Source organism: Maniola jurtina, chromosome 11 (genome assembly GCF_905333055.1).
Source record: "Maniola jurtina chromosome 11, ilManJurt1.1, whole genome shotgun sequence".
Lineage (NCBI taxonomy): Eukaryota > Metazoa > Arthropoda > Insecta > Lepidoptera > Nymphalidae > Maniola > Maniola jurtina.
Genome location: NC_060039.1, coordinates 7,090,185 through 7,110,003, shown reverse-complemented (window position 1 = coordinate 7,110,003; position 19,819 = coordinate 7,090,185). Strand labels below are relative to the sequence as shown.

General features: G+C 35.3%; 1 protein-coding gene across 2 annotated transcripts in view; it reads left to right on the top strand.

Moving 5' to 3' along the window:
- Positions 1-19,819, top strand: part of LOC123869363 (protein O-mannosyl-transferase TMTC2-like) — a 127,566-nt gene that overhangs the window by 32,236 nt on the left and 75,511 nt on the right. The window lies entirely within an intron of this gene.

Genomic DNA, 19,819 nt, shown 5'->3' with positions numbered 1-19,819 from the left:
GCGGTAACGACTGGCAGTTTGCAACTCTGACATGACCGATTGTGAAACAAATTTAACAACAAGTGTAAATTAAAAATTTAAAACACCCCGACACGTGAAGATTACAGTAACTAGAAAAGAGCTGATAACTTTCAAACGGCTGAACCGATTTTCTTGTATTATAGCTAAGAACACTCTCGATTAAGCCACCTTTAAAAAAAAACTAAACTAAAATCAGTTCATTAGTTAAGGAGCTACAATGCCACAAACAGATACACAGATACACACGTCAAACTTATTATTCCTTATTCCCCCCCCAGACACATGGTCGCACTAGTGACCCAGCTCTTTAAATGAGAAAAATAAAACTATTTACCTAAATCGTGTGTTGCAGGTTTATAAACTATTGAAATAGGCACACGAATTTGCAATGACTATCTACTGAGTATGAGTATCTACTGAGTAGAGCATGGGCAATAGACATTTTTCGTCTTACTCATACCTACTCATTTTTCAAGTCAAGCTATGAAATGAAATATTAATTAGCATAACAATACAAAGATTTTCTTTTTCGTTATTTATTCTCCCTTGTTCATATCGGACGCATAAACAAAAACAAGCAAAAGCTTACCTTGAAGTAAATTTATTTATTGACCTTTAAAGTTTCTAACGATGGCGTCTATCAAGAAATGTTATTGTTTATTACGCGAAAACACTTTTACCTCCTTAATAAAACGATTTATAAGGGTTTTTATGAAAAATGTTTACGTTTCGTGGAATCAATGGTACTTATCTTTGAATTTTCACAGAGTTCATCATTATCTTTTCAATAATTAGGCCTACCTAACCTAGCTTATTATAAGTTAATTAGTTGCGTAGTAAGTAGTTAACAACAGAATATATAGGTACTTAAGATTTTTGTTAAAGTTGTTTTGAAAAATCTGTTTAATTGTTTGTTAAAGTTTTGTCGAAATATGTTGTTATTTTTTAAGTTTCGTTTATTTTTCATCGTTAGGCTTTAGAATATTTCTATTGCTTGGAGCTATTTTAATTTATGTGTACTTGTAAGCTACTAAAAGGGTGAAAAATAAATATAAAATGTAATAGATATCAAAACCGACATTTAGTGAAGACTCTTCCATGTAGAGTAGGTACGAATTTCCGCGAGCTGTTATTTTACATCAAAAACGTAAAACGTTGCTGGAAATAGGGTGGTGTTTCTAATGGCCTAATAAATTGTCCGTTTATAGAGTGGAGAAATATCTTTAGGTTAAGACTGATTTTTTATGAGAAGGTCGTGTTACGACCGCAATGCTTATTTTACTTCGCCCCGTTTCATGTACGGTTTGAATAGGAGGCTTAAAGGAATTTTATTACTAAATTTGAATTTGCGTAACCACGAAACCACAAAATACAAAGGTAAGTATGTATTTTAAGACGAACATATCCTTTTTTTAGTCTCTACCAAAGATTTTATGTAGGTACATTTATACTAATACCAAAAGATTATTAGATTAGTATGACAGACTTTACAATATACATTAGTATGAGCTTTGCCCATCTGGAGTTTTATAATAACTCCAGATCGATAAGCCTCATAATATAAATGTATCATATGTATTATGTTATAGTGAAAACAAATTCGTAGGTTTGTGTGTGCGACACATACCTACAGCGACAAGGACTAGTACATATACATATTTATCCAATAATACATTGTTGCGTTTTACGCACATTTTGACAAGCATTTAATTATAATAGTTACTTTCCTATTTTCGTTTCTGCTCATATTATTATCTTGTTCTGCAAAGTATCTATTCAGAAGACTGGCCGATTGTTCGTAGTGAAAAATACGTGTCTGTTGTTATAAAAAGTCGAATGTCTAGGATATTCGTGAATATGGGGTCGGACATGCAAGAAGCGCAGATGGCACGCTATATTAACAGTACGAGCCAGACATCACGACCGAACGCAGTGTGCGTTATTGGTTTGTTCGCTATCCTGGTGGAAATTTCGACTTTCACGGAAAATGTTTCTACATTTCCCGACCCGATATTCTTGGGCTTTGTATTGTACAAAAACGATGTCCGATGCATATTTGTAGATATCAAGTACACAAAAATCGGTTAAGTACCAGTCGGACTCGCACACGAAGGGTTCCATACTATCGTACAAGAAATAATACTTTTTAATTATTTTTAGGGTTCCGTACCTCAAAAATAAAAACGGAACCCTTATAGGATCACTTTGTTGTCTGTCTGTCTATCTGTCAAGAAACCTATAGGGTACTTCCCGTTGACCTAGAATCATGAAATTTGGCAGGTAGGTAGGTCTTATAGCCCAAGTACAGGAATAAATCTGAAAACCGCCTGAATCTAGTGTCTAATGAGTCTAGAATCTAGAACTAGATCAACGGGAAGTAACCTGTAGGTTTGATTCTCTTCACGGGACAGACAACAAAGTGGTAGAGTATTAGGTATAGGTAAGCGGTATTAGGGTTCCTTTTTTTTCTCTGGAAACACGGAAACCTACAAATAACATTTTGAATACAAAGTTTATGTATAGGTAAAGTGTTTGTACTATTTATGATTGGTGGTAACGCACTATAAGACAAATATAATATCCGTGGGTGTAAATAAGTAGAATTAACATTAAATGTTCATTTGTGACGAGTGATGATAGTATTTTAAGCTTTCTATGCACGAAAAGTTAAATTAAATCGAAAACTCACATGGAATATTTATTTTGAGATCATAAATCTAAATACATAAGGTACGAATGAACATTAACAAACGAATAATATTCGTTATGTAAATATTACAATAGCTGGTAGACTTGATATAACGATCACATAAAAACATTCTAGCTTGACACTATTGGTGTTCCTAGATTTGAGAGCAAATAAACTTTAAAAAGGCGAATGCTAAAGATCGAGCAAAGTGGAAAAAAGATAGTCGGAAAGCGTTGCCCGTTCGTTCGGGAAAACACAATGAGGAATAAAAAGATTTTGTGAATTGTGACACACTTTTAATATTATCAAACTCAAGTTTTCCTTATTAAAGTAAGAATATTTAAAGATTAAATACAATAGTAATGGCAAAAAAAGTCATTAACAGGGCTCTCTCCGTCACTCGTTTCCACTCGTTTCATACAATCGTAGTTCCAATTTCATTTGAATATTAAGCAACCTAAGTCCATGAAATTTTGCAGACATATTCTAGAAACTAATATCTGTGTCTGTGGTGTTTAAGATTTTTCTAAAAAAATGTAGTTTTAAAATTACAGGGGATCAAAGATTTGTATGTAAATTTTAAAGACCGCGTAATTTTGAAACCGAATATTTTAACAGAAATCTGGAAAACCACAGACATAGATATTAGTTTCTAGAATATGTTTGCAAAATTTCATGGACTTTGGTTGCTTAATTTCATGGACTTTGGTTGCTTAATATTCAAATGAAATCGGAACTACGATTGTATGAAACGAGTGACGGAGAGAGCCCTCTTAATACATCTTGTGATACTATTTATTATGTTACTAGCTATTTCCGCGATTTTATCCCCGTGTTACAATTTATTTATATACCTAGCATTTCGGTATATGTTGCTATCTTATTTTGATAACCCACGACACGCAAACTCACGAACTTCACCTCTTTATAATACATATTAGTTTAGATATCTACATTGTATCATTTGGCTTTATGAAAACAAGTGCAAGTTGGGACTGTCAACATAATACAGAATTATCTCGATTGTAACGTTTTATTGCTATTATTTTCCCAAGTTTATGCGATCCTATGCAATAAAGTGATAAAACAGTTAGCTAGCACAGCGTTACCAAGTCGCCTTAAGATATATTGACGCGAACAAATAAAACAGCCATTAAAGAGCCAACTTGTTTGTATGTTTTGTTTACTCGTATCCATATCGCGTAGAACACTGAAACTCTACATATTCTCTTTCTAGATGATGCCCGCGACTGCGAGGAGTTAAGGGTTTTAATAAATCCCGTGGAAACTGTTTATTTTTCCAGAGTAAAAAGTAGCTTATAGCCTCAGTATACAAAACATATTGTACTTTAAGGCTATACCCATCTCTAATATAGCTTTCTACTGGTGAAAAAATTTTCAAAATCAGTTCAGTAGTTCCTTTAACTTTACCTCTTTTTCATATTAGTACAGAAGTATGGATTCTTTTACCAAACCTCCTAAAGGAGGTACCTTTAATAATACAAAATTCAGCGTCTAATTTAAATAAATAAACGTTGACGAAAATTCATCATTCCGTAGCTGAATTAAACGGTGTAAATTCTTGGAGGCCCCTAATTTCCATGATATCGTTCCCAGCCAAAATAAATGTACGCTCAACCAAATGAATATCGATTTACCGCCGCTTTGCTCTCGGCTCATTTATCCTGCATAAAATTAGTATCTGGTCCTTTTCGCGGATGGCGGCCAATATTTCTCCTATCTTGAGGACTAAAGCAATTTCGTGTAGCTTTCAACATTAAATTAACATTTAGGCTTTTTCTGCTCCCGCTTGCCCTTCGCTCTATGCCGTCCCTGGGCCGGTATATTTCAGCGGTCGCGTAATTTGTGGCTCGTAAATGTTCTGAAATTGGTCATCCCTTTGGTTGAGGTGAATTTATGGCCTCCTCGGTCGGCCTGTCGAAAGCAGAATTAATAAGACCCCCTCTAATGGCGAAACGTACCCTTACCATCAATTTGAATGTCCCAAGATCACTGCGGACCAACGAAGCGAGCATCTGGATCAGAAAATGTCTCACTTATAGACCAAAATTATTCCTTGCTCGATAAATTTGACTCTTTAATAATAATACTTAAATCTTCCTTTCGAGTTCAACAAGAATAATTTAAAATTAAAAACAGGTATAGAAATTAAATAAGCATAGGGATTTCTGATAATTTTAGAATAGTTAAAGACGACGAACAATTTTAATCATAACCACTTCCACTTGGTATATTAAAATGTTTACATTTGCTTGTTTATAAAATTGTCGTCTAAATGTCTCCCGAAGCCTGTTCTGTGTTTCAAAACCCTTTATTCGACTATATTTTACAGTGCAAGACAAACAAATCTGGTTGTAAATAATAGTGCTTGAACGCCTCCTTGTCTTGAGAAAAGAATAATGGCATTTTCTATTTCGTTAGGCTGGCTATGTATAGTTACGTCCGCTCGGATAGTTGCCAGCTGCGCCGATGTCCCGTCCTGCCAAGATCTAAAGTTAAGTGTTGCTAGAAACGTCCACAATTTATGTCCCCTTCACTCGTCTTGTCACGTTTCAAGTGGCACTTTGAACACAGGAAAGAAGTGCTCACGCTACACTCGGCGAAAGAATAAATATTTACAGTTTATCTTATGTCATCGGTAGCACAGTGGGGTTTGAATTGTAAAGCGATACTTTCAACTCTTTCCTTTCTTATCAGTTTTTTCATAACACGTAAACATTTCATAATCAATAGATTTCTCAATTTTTTTAATAAAACTGTGTTTCCATTGTGCAAATTCTTGTATGCTGGTATGACATCACATTTGCATGCAAGTTACTTGTATTAGAAACATCTTTGTCAGAGCTTGCACTTTACATGCACTTTTTACTTGAAAGCGTCAGGGGTTGTACGTCAGTTTTCTTGTCTTGCATATTACTTATAATAATTGAGCGTTTTTACTTACAAGTTCAAGAATTATACGCAGTTCAATATTTTGTTTTATAGTGGTCCAGTTTTTAACACTATGGATAAAACTATCGTCAGCCTCTTCCATTTTTTATTATTGTAAGATGTCCTAAATCAAAGTACCGTGAAGTTCCCTCCACTCTTCCATATTTTCGCACCCCACAATGTCGTTTAATGGCTATTGACCAAATTTATAGACTTTCATGTCATATTTCCATCTTTATGTGCCGCTTAGATTGGCCCCATATTATAGGTAAAAATGTGCTTCGAATTCTTAAGTGAGTGGCTCCGAAAAGAAAAATGTATTTTTCTTTTATAGTTTATATTATTTATATGTAATGTATAATCTAGTGATTTGTTAGGGATCGTATAATTAGACCATTTATTTTAAAAACATTACAAAAAAATTAAGAGTTTTTTAAAGAAACATGACGTGGTACATATTAAGTAAAACAAACTTTTTCTTTGACGTTTTATTAAAAAATTACATACGGCTTACAGATTAACTATTCCTTAATCAAAGGATCAATATTATATTTTTATTAGATATATAAAAGTATATAGGTGCGTACCTATGTTACAGACTATAAAGACTTAAAACTTAAAATAACAACAGTTGGGTTTTATTTTTAGAGTGCTGTCTTTTCTACTCTCGTGCGTTTTATATCTTCTGTCTTCATCATCTAGTACGAATTTTAAACGCCATGAACGTAACATAATATCATTATATATGAATTAACCAAATAAAAGGACGGAGTTAATGTAAAAGATTTTTTAAGCAAATGCAAGCAGTAAGTGCAGATTTGAGTGCCACAAAAACGCCTTAATACTTTGAAAAGTTGTTCGCTCACGTATACGTGTATTCACAGGCCCTGGTAACTGGCGGAGCAATCACAAAAGAGCGGAAACGAGCAGCGCAGAAACACAGCCGTTAATAAACGTCCTTCCCCGATGTCGTACGCCATCGAGTTTTCAAAGAGACATTTTCGTTTCATTCAAATATCAAGTTCCGTGTCACTTGCTCACTCGCGTAACACATTTTAGCTTTTTCTGGCACGCGAAATTGTGTCATGCATTCTGGAGTTCTGAAATTTGTTAAGGAACCTTTTCTATTATGCTTACCTTTTCTATTACCTCTACCCTCATTTAATGTTTTAGACATTTCACAATAATATATCTCATAGGTATATATTATTGTGTGATTGTGTGACATTATTGACATATTGACATTATGTGTATCGTACAATAATAGTATTATTACCAACTACTGATTGCTACAGTTAAATTGCTAACGATTTTTTCCAAAAATCTAAACCAGGCTTGTGCATAAGATTTTTCAAAATCTTAAAAGACTTCATTTACTTTAAAATCAAAGCCATGGTTCCTGAGACCAAACTTCTCTACTTCTAAAGTATTTATCTCTTTGTGCTAATAATATTATAAAGAGGAAAGGTTTGTTTGTTTGTAATCGATAAGTAAACTGTGAACCGATCTTAATAATCCTAACACTATTAGAAAGCTACATTATTCAGAAGTAACAAAGGATAGTATGTTTTTATATCAAATTTCACCCAAGTGAAAGCAGGCGGATCAGATAGTTAGCTATACAACTTGTGGAAATCAACGTCAATTAATAATGACTTGCTGCAAGTTTTTTACAGAGTGCAAAAGTTGTGCAAGTGAATTGCCGGAGCTAACTGCTGCAAGTTTCAGTGCTAGTGGACACTGAACACTTATTCGATTTATTACTAGCCTTTGCTCTACGATCAGTAGACGTGGTATGTCTATGATATCGATAAATATCGCGTAGCATTCAAAGTTCGTAAAAAATCTTCAAGCAACTAAGCGCAGCCCGTAACTAATCCGAACTGGGAAGTGGAAACCTCTTTATTCCGTCTAAAACTTGTTTAATCTCATATGCCTATTCACAAAGTGGAGTAATCATAAAAGAGCGGAAACAAGTGGCACAGAAACACAGCCCTTTGCAAAGGTCCTTTGCGATTGACATTTCAAAGAGACAATGTTCTTTCATTCAAATATGAAGCTCCTTTTTAATTCCTCACGTATGCATCACATTCTATCTGTTAGGTTATCTAGGTAACTGTGTCATGCAGCTGTTAAGAGTTATATTTGCATAAAACTTAACATTTTACAAGTAGGTATGTCGTTATGGGCTTTAGAGTGTTACTATGGAGCAATAAGTACATAGAGCGCAAGATTAATAGGTCTAGCGATAGGATAGGTAGCCTTAGCCCTAATTCGCACGAGCGTTAAAAAAGCGTTGCGTTAAAACCTGGCGTTGCGCTGAATATACAAAGTGCGCCTTAAAAAGCGTCGACGTGTGAACAGATACTTGGAATGCATTTGTTCTATTTGAAAAGCTTTTTTAGCGGACGTTAAAAAAGCTCTCGTGCGAATGAGGCCTTATTGACTAAGATTTGATTTTCAACAGTGACTTGCCAGTTTAGTGATATTTAATTAGGTCATTGCTTTAAATGATTTTATCCTTCAACCCAGAGAGAGTTCGTTAGAACATTGGCCTTGTTTAAATAAAACATAAGAAAATCGAAATGTAAATGAGTTTAGATAATTGTATTTCAATGGTACCACCTCCTTTAATACACCTTTTCATTGTTAGTAAAAATAACCTGTTAAGATATATTTTATCTTGTTCATTCATAAACGAAATTGGACTAAGATCGATCTGAGAAGGCATTGACCCCTAATACACGTGCGATCCTTATTTAGGAATCCAAATAATACTAACAGACTTAGTTAAGGAGGTATTTAAACTTAATAAGTATTATATTCTGTTTCTATCGTAGTCCATATTCAGTATTTTATAAAGTTATTTTTTTCCAATAGCAAAGTTGGTAAGACGAGAGACCCTATCTCAGCTCCGTATATTACGTGCGCGGTTTGACATTCCATTAAGGGAGACAGCTGTGTGTACCCAACAATAAGTTAGGGGTATTCCAAACAAACTCTTTCAAAAGCGAGGAGTGAAAGAGTGTCCTCGGTGAATTCACAAGCGAGGCGGCAGCGGGTGAACCGTTCGCTCCGAACTTGTCAATACAAGACGCTGCTCAAAATGTATGGCAGTTACTGCTGGAAACTTTTCTTGTGAAATAAATATACGCTTATGAATTATACTTTTCCCATTAGGACTAATAGCTAAATAAAATGTGCTGAAAATTGGCGCAATTCGGGAACTTTAAACAAATGTGTGCGACAGTTGAAGATTTACGGTCTTTGTTTAAATTACGTAGGTAGGGTTTTAGCTGTATTCTTCATCACATCGTATGCTGCAGCTGAGCACGAACTTTACTGGGTAACCGATTTTATTTGCATTTCGCATTAGTTCCAATTGATGGTATTATACAAATTATTTGTGAATCATAGTACTTATTTCTCATTGCTAAGGATCTTGAATCGTCTCTTTTTCATTATTCATATATCTAATGGTAGAAATTGTTTTTCCGGATAGTGATGCGGTGGATTTCCACTTTCCAGATAGATCCTTCCACAGTAATAAATACCTAACACCAAATTTATTGATTAATCTTCCTTTTAAAAAGGATAAGGAACGAAAAGGAAGGAAAGGCACTATGTGTAAGCTGTTCTTTAGTTTATGATTTATATATTTTGACCGAATAATCGCATTTTAATTATTGTTACTCAAACAGCCCAAGCACAATCAATGCGAGGGAGTGATTACACGTGATTTTTATCGATGAAAGAGATTAGTCGCATCACGCATGTCTGTCGCACTTTGTGCTTGGGAAGGCGATCACTAATTTTCGATGTAACTGAACTTTACCCAATATTTAAGTGCAGTGTGACATTCCATTAGATTGCCTGGCAGCTCTGTGTACCTGGCAATAAGTTACCGGAATTACAAACAGTCTTTCAAAAGCGAAGAATTCAACTAGGTATGTCTTCAGTGAATTCACAAGAGAGAACAGGTGAACTTTGTTCGTTCCAAACTTGTCAATACGAGCTTTTCAAAATGGCAGCCGGTGAACGCTGTTAACTTTTCTCTTGCAATAAGTATACGTTATAAATAACTTTTTATCCATTAGCGCTTAATGGCTAAATAAATGCTTTTTCGTGGCGTGGTCTTGGTTCTACAGCCTGTACCTGACACTTGAAGTTTTATGGCCTTTACCCATATTTTTACTAATATTATAAATCGGAAAGTCTTTGTCTGTCCGTCTGTCTGTTACCTTTTCTTGGTACATCCTTTTATTGATTTTTATAAGAGGTACAAAGACAGCTTGTATCCCGGAAACGAATATTACTCGTAGCTAAGTACTTGGTCTTGATAAATCAAAGACTTTCCAAGGTATTTTTAGAAACGTGGATGAAGTCACGGGCATGAACAGCATACATAATTTTTATACAGTCATATAGTTTAAATAGTTTTAGGAGTTACCTATAGAACATAGAAGTTTTTTTTTACAATTCGATCTATATTGGAATGGTTTATAGATTTTTTTTGTGAGTCTGTACTGCCAAGTGCCAAGCGATTTAAACAATGTCGTATACTACCGAAGCACACTTAAATATACTCGTAAATCCTATACATGCTATAATCCTATACATTTTTTATATCACATTACCTACCGTCATCAGAATGGTACGTAGGTATATATTTTTTAATATGCATTATGAAGGCTGCAAAAGTTTTTCTCAATGTAAGAGATATTTTCAAACTTTAAATTGCTATTAGTTGCCTGGCAAATGAAACTTTAAGTTAGGTAGGTATACTCAATTGAATACAAAAACACTTCTCAATAAAACAACTGGGCAATAGATTGACAGACTTTATGTTGACGTCTTTACTCGCGAATAAATCTCAGTTAATGACAACGTACCTACCAAAACAATTTTCTGCTTCCAATTTTTATGCGCAAACCAATTTTCAGTGTAGACTTTTTCATCCAATCCGCGTTGTTTTAGTGGTACAAGTAATTGGATGCACGGGTACTGAGCACCATCAAATATGCACAAGCGAACTCGCACGCCTCATCGACAAGTCTGAACAATTGTTGTGCCGAAGCCAGATAAAAAATGAATAGGTAAGTTGAAATGTCGACAGTGCTTGCAAATATACAAAAGCTTTCATGTGTATATTGGATTTGTGAACAAAAACCCGGACTAAAGGTGTTTCGTGTCGGCATTATGCAACATATGTATAAGTATTCCTACTATAGTGCTATTATTGGGATACTTGTCCAAGAAGTGTCATGCAACTTAGTAGCTGTTCATCATTATCATCACCAACCGACAGATGTCCACAGCTGGACATTAATCTCTTGTAAAGAGTTCCACACGCCACGGTCTTGCAACGCCTGAATTCAACGCTGCCTGTCATGCATCTGCACCTTTGTATGTAAAGTTTTCGATCAAAAAACCAGGGCTCTACATAAATGTGGGCGAGAAAATTTATTATAGTATGTTTTTACAGGCGTTCGAAGTTTCTTAATCTAAAATCAATAGGAACGACGTCAAACCAACTTGCGAATAGTACCTTAAGTCGGAAAAGGAAAGTCGGTCCTTTCGTTCAACACCTGTGAAACGATACGGTCGGTTGATAACGCTGGTACTTGGTAGTTCCTCCACCCAACGAATGAGATAAAACCAACGTTCGCTTGGTAATTTATTGCTCGAGTTTTCCGAAAAGACTTTACTTAGGTACTTTCATGGACATTTGTGCCAATTACAATTTGGCTTTCTCATAAAAATCGATCGCATAACGAGAAGGTATTTTGGGTTTAACAAACTATAGTATTTGAGCATTACAAGGTTCAAATATTAGTTAGGTATTAGGTCATATCGCAAAAGAATAACAAAAATATGTATGTTGTTGTTATATCCCAATGTGAATTGAATAACTTTATGAAAATGAAAGGATCGGATAGTGAGAAAAAAAAATATAAAAATTAAAACACGAATTCAAATTTCAAAGCTCTCTCTAGCTTTTGTGTACCCGTATTCTATGTTAAATATCCATGGAATTTCGTATAAACCAATTTTTTTTCATGATATCAAATTTCTGTTTATCAATTTCTACTTTCAGATAAAAATGGCATCCTTTTTGAATGCTTTTCCATTCCATGTTTTGAGCGAAACAAAGATCCTTTTACTACAAAGAATAGCCCTTTAAATCGAATGTATGAATTAACCCTTTTTACCTCTCTATTTCTGACTAAAAGTTTTTTTACACAACTATATATTTTACACACAATATACCTACATTCACATATTTTACATACATTCTACATATTGCAATGTTTAACCTGGAATATCAAAAAATCTTTATGATATAATATGTTAACAAGATTTTATGATTTGGGTTTAAAGTGTTTGGATAAAGTAGTGTATAAAACGACACATATCTAAATATACTATATACTTATTATTAAAAGTCTTAAGTTTTAGTTTAAAACACTAACCTCCTGGCTTTGTTTCTAAAACCACACTTGTGTTTTAATAATATCCATTGTGCACCTGTTTCATAAACTACTATTACCTATTACGTAACATATATTGAAATTGAACTGATTCGAGTTTATACTTTTCTTATTTCGACATTTAGGTATTTTACTTATGAGTTACATTAATAATATGAGTAACAAAAGTTACTATATTCTGTTGAATATATGTTTACCTATATATTTGTTCCAGCAGAGCACAAATGGCATCCTTTTTGAATACTTTTTCATTCAATGGCTTTACCCGAAACAAAGATTTACTGTCCTTTTATCACCTTTTTTATCAAATATATGAATCAACCCTTTTCACTTTTCGATTTCTGACAAAAAAGATTTTTTTTTACATCTATTTGAGTTGTTTTCAATAGGATCGTGCACTTTGTATGGAAATATATTAATATCTATACTATAAAAAATAAAATTGGAGTGTCTGTCTGTAATATCGAAATAACTACCGCATATTAAGGTCATATGGTTATTTGAACGATACTATAACTGAATCACACGTTTTTAAAATTTTTGTCTGTCTATCTGTCTGTCTGTCTGTCTGTCTGTCGGTCTGTCTGTCTGTCTGTCTGTCTGTCTGTCTGTTTGAAAAGGCTAATCTTCGAAACGGCTGAACCAATTTTGACGGGATTTTCACAGACTAGTAGAGAATTGACCAGGAAGTAACATAGGCTACTTTTTTAACCGACTTTCAAAAAGGGAGTTGTGTTTTTCTACCTATGTACACGGAAATCTCCGAGATTTCTGAACCGATTTGCGTCATTTCTTTTTTAATCGATAGAGGAACTTTGCGACATTGTTTCATAAAATATTTGGATTCCAACTCCTCAATCCTGATGCTGCAGGGGATCTGACCAATCCACGCGGGCGAAGCTGCGGGCATCAGCTAGTATATTAATAAAATCATCACAAAAGTTGTGGGACGAGTCGATTTGCAGATCAGTGTATCAAGGACATTTTAGGATTTTGTGTTAGCATTGTGGACCTGGCTTGCTTCCTGAATCGACTCGTTGGCTGCACTGCAGGCACGGCCGTCAACGAATTTAGGCACTTTATTGGGAAAAAGAATTTCGTGAGTTGCAATTGGCTTGCGTCTAGGGGGCAAAATAACGGAGCCACAACGATGCCGTTGTGGAAACTGGGTTGATCAACTTGACCACCACGGCCTTGTATGTCAGCTCAGTGCTCGCCATCATCGATTAACGACGCCAGCTCTTTTATTCCATTGCTGACATAGGCCGTCCCAAGAGCGCGCCACCACACACGATCCTCCGCCTTCCTCATCCACCTACTTCCCGCTACCTTCTTATAAGGTCGTCAGTACAGCAGGTTGGAGACCGTCCCACACTGCGCTTGCTGATACGCGGTCACCAGCGACCATCAGTTTTGCGATAGATTTAGTCTGCCCACTACCACTTCAGCTGGCTAATTCGCTGAGCAATTTAAGTCACTCTGGTTCTCCTACAGATTTCCTAGTTACGGAATTTGTCCCTCAGAGAGATACCCAACATAGCCCAATCCATCGGCCGCTGAGCGACTTTGTGTATAACAGACAAGGCCAACTGTCAGTGTCCACGTGTTAGTGTTCAGCGCCACACGAAAAATATTAGTACATTGCAAATAAGACATGAACGAAAGAGAGGTACCACAATGCAAATGCAAATCAAGCTTTTTTGAGTTGTATAAATAATCACTACACGGGCAGAGTTGATTATAATATTGTATACTTACTTACTAATACGTGTGTGCCTACTTATTGTAGCGAAACTGAAGTTTAGTAAGTTATTTTGGTACCAACAAACGGAAGTTTGTTGGTTAGAACTGGTCAAAGTTTCTAACTAGTCGTAGATAAAGGTGGTTAAACTGGTCACACAGGAGTTTACTGTGCGAGATAGCTATTGTCATGTAGGTATTTGTGTTCCATGACCTTATTCACTTTTTTTGAGTTTATTTATATTTTGTTTGTGGCTGGATAAGTAATATTTTTGTATTTGCTTAGGGTGGGTTACTTATCAGAACGTGTTGGAAATCATGGATTTTGGAACAATGTGGGATTAGTATTCAAAGATGAGCTGTTTCAAACAAAAAAGCTATCATTAGTATGGGATAAAGTGGTAGGAAAAAATGAGTTGCACAACACGTAAATTTTTTGTTCGGAATGACTCGTCTTGTGCGTAGTAGGTACGCGCTACGAGTAAATAAAGTTCGCCGTTGGTGCTATGCAAGAAACGTTTTATAAAATGTTACAATTCTTGACTTATCTTTACCTACTTAGCTTAGGTAGGTATGCTAATTCATGAAATAGGTTAGTGGGCGCATTTTATTGTATAAAAGACTAGTTCAGTGTGCAACTAAGGCGTTTCCGCTGGTCTTTGTCCCACCTCACGCGGAATGGCATCCATAATTCAATAGACGTCACACCGCGCCGCTACCGATGTCCTCATTGAGAGCAAAGCTTGAACTCTTTTGTTTCATCTCTCGTGCTCCCTACACTAAAGATGGACTACCTATAAATAAGTAGAAGGCAGACATATATACCTACCAACGTATGCAATACATACAGATTCTTCCTTGAACATAGACTGGGTACAAAGAATTTCGAGAAAGATTAACTGGATCTTTAAAAAACCTCAATCACGCCAGAATGAGTGAACCGATTTGGCTGTGGAATGGAGATAGCTACCCTGACTTAACACATAAGATACTTTTTATTCCGGAAAAGAATTCCCTTTTGGGGCAACAAATGAAGAAAGGTTAGCATTTTTATAAATATAGACAACTAGCTACCCGCCCCAGCTTCGTAAGGGTAGCTTATTACAATTTTCTAGGGATACTTAATTTTTTGGAAATAAAATATAGCCTATGTCGCTCAGGACTTATGAAGCTTTCTACTGGTACAGAATTTTCAAAATCAGTTCAGTAGTTCCAGAGATTACTTACTACAAACAAACTTACCTCTTTATAATATTAGTATAGATAATAGCCATGTCTTTTTGTAAAAGCTATACACAACAAAAAGATTTTATTTTTGTAAGGGTTACAAAGGAAATATACCTAATATTTCTCGTAACAAACAAAATGTTTATAATGAGTCAAAGGATTTAATTACTGAAGAAGGCTTACAAAAGCGCTCTCTGGAAATCAGTAATGTAGCCCTATTATACAGGTAGGAAGCTAAATTATGTGTAGGTAGGTATATGTATGGATAATAATATTAAAGCATGCGGATAAAAAAAAACCACGATCACTAAACACCTATTTAAATTAGCTTTGAATGTTTTAATTATTTTGAATTAAAGTTAAGTAAACAAGCAACGACGCTTCAAAAAAAAATTGGTTTACCTACCTCCTCGAGTAATATTCCGTTAAATAGGTATGTATTTTTATTCAGTTTCTTAGACGGTTTTAGAATAAAGTAACCGGAAATAATGGCTGCCAAAATTTTTAGCAATTAGCATGGATACGGAACCTTACGGAATCCTACGCACTTGACCAACTTTATTCAAGTATCAAGAGCTAATGAGGTATAGTGAGTTCTATTTTAGCCGACTATCTGCGCTACATTCTTGTTACAAGGACAAACAGCTGACATTGTAGGTATCTATTAATAGTTATTCTGTGGTATGATTCTGGGGTCATAATCTCTCACCACGTTATAAATGCTACAGTAAGTTTGTTTGGCAGGTAGTCTGCCCTTTAATCACACCGCATCGGAGCGACAGATCGAGCTGATTCTTGGCTTTCTATACATAGTTAAAGACTTATAAAATGATATAGGCTACTTTTAACCCGGAAAATCAAAGAATTTCCACTGGATTCCACGCAGAGGAAGTAACGGGCATCAGCTAGTAAATATACCTATAATTTGTCCAGAGCAAAAACAGGTTTAGGAGTTATCTTGTAAAAAGTTTAAAAACTTTGTAAACAAAACGAACAAGTGTAAATAAAAAATTTATAACACCCCCGACGAGTAAAGGTTACAGTAACTAGAACTTACTACAGTAAGAGCTGATAACTTTCAAACAGCTGAACCGTTTTTTTTGGATTATAGCTAAGAACACACTCGATCAAGCCACCTTTCAAACAAAAAAAACTAAGAACTAAAATTGGTTCATTAGTTTAGAAGCTACAATGCCACAGACAGATACACAGATACACACGTAAAACTTATAACACCCCTCTTTTTGTTTTGTTGGGTTAGAAACAACTAGGTAACATAGGTCAACAGTGTTGAAGTTTATCAGTAATCAGTGAAGTTTGAAACAGAAAAGAATAGATGGAACACAATTACTTAAACAGTACTCGACACGAGCGTCCTATTTCATTCGCGCTTACGCTAATAGGTTTTCTGTTCCCCTCTCTCCTCCAGACGTTGTACCGGCCCGCCCAAGCTCCTCCCTGCCCCTCTGTCTCCAGGCCACCAACAATGACCTCGTATTTCAGACAGAATTGCTCAGACATGGAACAGAGAACGTGGAATAGCTCCAATCTTTATAATGTTCGCACATCACACTGACACTAGAAAAGTCTTCAAGTCAATAGTGAATAGGTATCTTTTAGGCAAGCGTGCTCCACTCTAGGCTGCATCATTACTTGCCAGTCCGATCTACAGCCAAACACTAGTCTCTAAATTAAAAAAAACGGGTCAAGTGCGAGTCAGACTCGCGCACCGAGGGTTCCGTACTCGGGTATATTTTTCGACATTTTGCACGATAAATCAAAAACAATTATGCGTAAAAATAAATAAAAATCTGTTTTAGAATGTAAGGTAAAAGGTAAAGTCCTTAAATATGATACCCCAATTGGTATAGTTATCTTACTATGAAAATTTAAACACATTTAAAACAAAAATGTGTTTAAATTTTTAGTTTATTCTTGTAACTAAAAATTTACGGTTTTCGGATTTACTCCTTTACTATTGCTATAAGAGCTCTACCTACCTGCCAAATTTCATGATTCTAGGTCAACGGGAAGTGCTTGACAGACACGACGGACGGACAGACAGACAGACAGACAACAAAGTGATTCTATAAGGGTTTCGTTTTTCCTTTTTAGGTTTTCCTTTTCCTCCCTAGAAAAAGAGCTCTGACAAAAATTCGAGGATTTTTGAATTAAAAAAAGATTGTTAACAATACAAATGGTAGTACCTACACACAAATCAGAAAATGTACCATTGTCTTTTTGTTGTGGTTTTATCACAGTAGTTAATACTCATAAAAAAGCTCTTAGCCTTAATACCAATTTAATGCCTTCTTACTTTTAAGTTAAAGAAATTCTACATAATACCCATTTGCAACTTTGTGAACAAACATTCGATGCTACGTTTTGGCAGATGCCGATAACATTCCCTGCACCAACCAATGCCAAATGCGATTCCAATTTGTAACAAGGTTAAGACAACTTTGGTAAATACCGTATCTAAGATTTCCTTTTATGGACTTGGACCCTTACTAATAACTAGACGATGCCAGCAGCTTCGCCCGCGTGGATTGGTCTGATCCCCTGCAGCATCAGGATTGAGGAGTTGGAATTTTTATGGAACAATGTCGCAAAGTTTCCTTAACGATTAAAAAAAAACGCTCAGATATCTCGGAGATATCAGTGTACATAAAAGGTAGAAAAACACAATTCCATTTTTCAAAGTTGGTTAAAAAAGTAGCCTATGTTACTCCTTGGTTAATCCTCTACTTGTCTGTGAAAGTCCTGTCAAAATAGGTTTAGCCATTCCGAAGATTAGCCCGTTCAAACAGACACGACACTTCAATTTTATTTATTAGTATAGATATAGATAACTTATATTTTGCTTTAAATAGGTAGATAGATGGCTTTTATTCTGCCGTACATTTGACGAGTATAAGCCACATTTAAGAAGTGTGTAATTTTTTTTAGTAAGGGCTTATTTAAACTTAATATGGTGGTGACTTTTGTATCCTTAATTAAAAGTATCTTCTATTAAAATAATGTGGCAAGTAATTCTATAGGGACCATCATTGTCGGCAGACGTTAAACGTTGTTTTCGGAAAATGTATATTAAAACACTTGATATTATATGCTAAGAATAAGTGTTGTTATAATAGCAGATAGGTTATCGGCGACATCTGATTTAAAACTCACCATAGACTTGCTCGTAGTCGAGATGTTATGGACTATGGCCGAGTGCCCCCAAAGTTTACTTTTTAGTTTAGTTTATTCCGAATAAAATACTTCTATGTTTTTCCTTAAACACTTTCCCGTAGGTATAGAAGATGTTGCGTTTTTATTGATATTTGTTTCCATTAAAGGCCATTTCCAGCGGGATTAACATAGCTCCCCCATTTACTTTTATTACGTGCCGGCGCGAACGGTCTTATTTCGAGAATAATAACAAATTCACTGATTTCTTAGTAAAAGCCAAAGTTTCCTAATGGTTATTTCTTGCTTTAGTAATAATTATTTGTTTCTGGAGTATTGTTATATTATATTTTGCTCTTTCAGTCATATAAGAATGCAAAATTATTTTTCTAAAACTTATAAAGTAAGTAAGTAGGTATTCATTACGTTTTAGTAAATGAGAAATATTGTTGGTTTCGTCATGGGTAGTTTATTCTGTCAAAGGTTTCCGAGTGTCATAGGGCTCAAATTTGGCATACGGCAAGTACTTAGGTAGTCTGGCTTTAGTTCTAGTATGTTTTCCCTTAAAGGTCGATATTATAGCTCTACCATTAATTTTTTAATAGATTAGGTATATAATAATGCCTACCAACGTCACATGATGTGTATTATTATGGGATTCAGCCAAGTTTAATTCTTATATTTGTAGATATAATCCGAAACTCACTACCAACATCCAATAATGGCTAGGGCGTTTAGGTCGCCTCCTCAATCTATGCTACCGACATCCGCAAAAAGCAGCTTTTATTTACGTAGCGTAAAACTTTTTGCAAGTAAAGGTATACCGATTTAACCAGCTGATTGTTCTAAATCGAGAACGAGACGGGCCTAACCGCAACATCCGATTTTGCTGGGCAAATTGATTTTAAGTGATCAATTGGAATATGTATATCGGTTTACGTGAATTGTTTATGTGTTTTTATGCTTTCTAATTTTATGCATTGCGTGCAAGTAACGATACATTTATTTCTTAACCGACTTCAAAAAAGGAAGAGGTTCTCAATTCGTCGGAATCTTTTTTTTCGTGTGCCCAGTCAGCCACGTAGTGGGGTATCACAATTATTGGCTGTCTTGGGCACGCGATGGCACTTCCGGGCGGCTTAAGATGCCATTTTTCGTATTTGCTACTCGAAATTTCAGAAAAGGTTGAGAGATTTTGCGTAATATTGCTCTTTTATAATACCTATAGCAATTTAATAAGAAAGGGTTTTAAAAGGGAGGTTAAGGAAAAGGTACCTATTGTTTAAATTTTTATGGAAAAAATTTTGACTGCTGCGTAGAGATGATCTCAGTTTGAGATAATGTCTACGCAGCGATATGATTGCCCTCTTTCTTTCTTTCTTCTCACTGAGCTGGTTTCCGCACTTAAACGTTTCCTTCTGTAGTGCGTGCGTTGTCAATATCCACCGAAGTCTTCATTCCAGCCATCCAAGCTCGCGTTAGAAGTCGAGTATACCGCCCGGTATATGAAGTGAGGTTGGGGATCCTA